Genomic DNA, 2,512 nt, shown 5'->3' on the forward strand with positions numbered 1-2,512 from the left:
CTGGCATTCTGTGATGCTCACCTTCCCAACACAATCACTGAAGACAAAATTGGTGCATAAGCAAATGTGGTGAAGAAAGCTGACGGTGCCTGGCTATCAAAATATATAGCATCTGGGGTCTTAAAGGCTTGAAGATAAACAAGCAGCCATCCAACTGAGCCCACATGGGAAAAGCATACCAGCCTGTGTGATCATGAGGTGTTGATGGAATCAGTTATCAGGCATCAAAGACCAAGAACAAGAAATCATATCGATGTGAATGAAGGGGGATGCAAAGTGGAGATGCAAAGCCCATCTGTAGACAAGTGGACATCCTCTTACAGAAGGAAGGGTCACAGGAAAATCACAAGGGTCACAAGCTATCAGGATGCAGTATAGCACTGATGAAACATACAACTTTCCTATAGTTATTTAATACTTCTTCCCCTCCGCCCCCCAACTATCATGGCCTCAATTCTTCCTTACAAATCAGATTAGACCAGAATAGGTACATTGCTAGCACTAAGAGTCCACAATGCAGGGAATCCAGGATAGATAAACCCCTCAGGATCAACAATGAGAATAAAGATACCAGGAGGATAAGGGGAAGGTAGGGGGAGAAAGAGGGAATTAATCACAAGGATCAACATATAACGCCCTCCCGGGAGGATGAACAACAGAAAAGTGGGTGAGGGGTGACAGAGGACGATGTAAGATATGAAAATATTAATCTATAACTTATTGAGGGTTCATGGAGAGAGGGGAAGGGAGAAAAATGTGGAGCTGATATCAAGAGCTCAAGTAGAAAGAAAATGCTTTGAAAATGATGATGGCACCATGTACAAATGCACTTCACACATGAATGAATGTATGGATTTTGATAAGAGATATAAGAGCCCTCCCCCCCAAAGTATTTAATAATAAAAAACTCCACCCAGCTTTTTAAACCCATTTTGGGGGGAGGGTACCCCTTATATACCTTGACAATAAACATCATGATAAATAAAGAAAATATTGATACTGTCAAGGGTTCAATTTTACTTGTATCCACAATCAACAACCATGGAAACAGCAGTCAAAAATTTAATCAATGCATTGCATTGGGCAAAATATGATACATTGAATGTAATACTATCAAACTTGAAAGAGAAATGAAATATTGATACATGCTACAACATACATGGAGCTAGAACTATTACGCTAAGGAAAATAAATCTATCAAAAAGGGAAAGTTCTATATACCCTCATTTATATGAAACAACAAGCAAGTTAATGTTTAGAGACAAATGTATCTTCATGGGTACCAGGGGATTATTGCTTATGAACACTGAGTTTTGTTTTATAGTGATGAAAAATTGCATTGATCAAAGGTAGTGTTACCCAGATGATTTGATGCAATTGCTGTCAATAAATTGTACATCTGTAGAAAGTTGAATGGCACAGTATTATGTGATAGATATATTTGCAACAACAACAAAAGATCAGTTGCCGTGGCTATTTATATACAACCAAACACCGCATGGGATTTCTTTTCTTGCTTTGGAGGTTTAGGATCATGGTTTCACTGGATATCCAAGTAAATGAGCCCAATGTCTTGTTTACTAGTTTTGTCTTATCTCTGAGTTTGTTTCACATCCTCATAGCTTAGTGTCTAGAGTTTTAAAATCATACAAGTAGCCATACAATTGGTATCTATCATGCTGGAGTAATACAGAAAGAAAGAGAATCAAGAATAGGAGGAAGCAGAGGTAGATTACCTTATAAACAAATTAAGCAGAAATATACTTGTGGTTATTTAGCAATCTGTAGTAAACAATTGTGGAACTCAGGTGAAATTGTTCAGTACAAAATTGTAACTAAGCACAAGTAAGTCCTTGTTATTTTGGATACTAGATACACTATTCCTCTTAGGAATTATAAATTTCAATCGAGGCTTTGAATCTAAAGGTGGGTGCTCTGGGGTTGGAAAAGAAACAAAAGCAAGCCATTATCTAGAAGAAGAACCTTTGATGTGGTGAAAAGATGTAAAAATGTACTACAAATTAGTAAATTAACACCAGTAAGTCCATGCATCCCTGGCTTATTGGGTAATTCAACACTGGGTGGAAAAAATGGAATGTGTTGCTATTTGCCTACAGGAGACCACTGTTTAGTTTGCCATGAGACCAGAAGGGCCACATGGTGCCTGGCTATCATTATTGAATACTTTAACGAAAGTTTCTAAAGAAGAATTCTAATAAAAATGAGAAAATGTAAAATAAAATTAAATTTCCCATGGAATCCAGACTTTCTGATGCCATGAAGGCTAGATAAATCTCAAGAATTATTTCCCTGAGATAATCTGTAAAGCTTACACATTAGCTGAAAATAGAATCAGAATTAAGCTTAACAAAAGAATAGTTTCATTTAACTAGTAAAAAATTGTTTATCTTCAGCATTGTGTTCTTTTAAGAATTACCTATATGAAATCAAATTCAAACAGCAACTTAAAATATTAGACAGGAAATGCAGGCTGATGTTAATGGTGGAAGAA

Source organism: Echinops telfairi, unplaced genomic scaffold, assembly GCF_000313985.2.
Source record: "Echinops telfairi isolate 266 unplaced genomic scaffold, ASM31398v2 ScPeMD7_1;HRSCAF=3_1, whole genome shotgun sequence".
In the NCBI taxonomy this organism is placed as follows: Eukaryota; Metazoa; Chordata; class Mammalia; order Afrosoricida; family Tenrecidae; genus Echinops; species Echinops telfairi.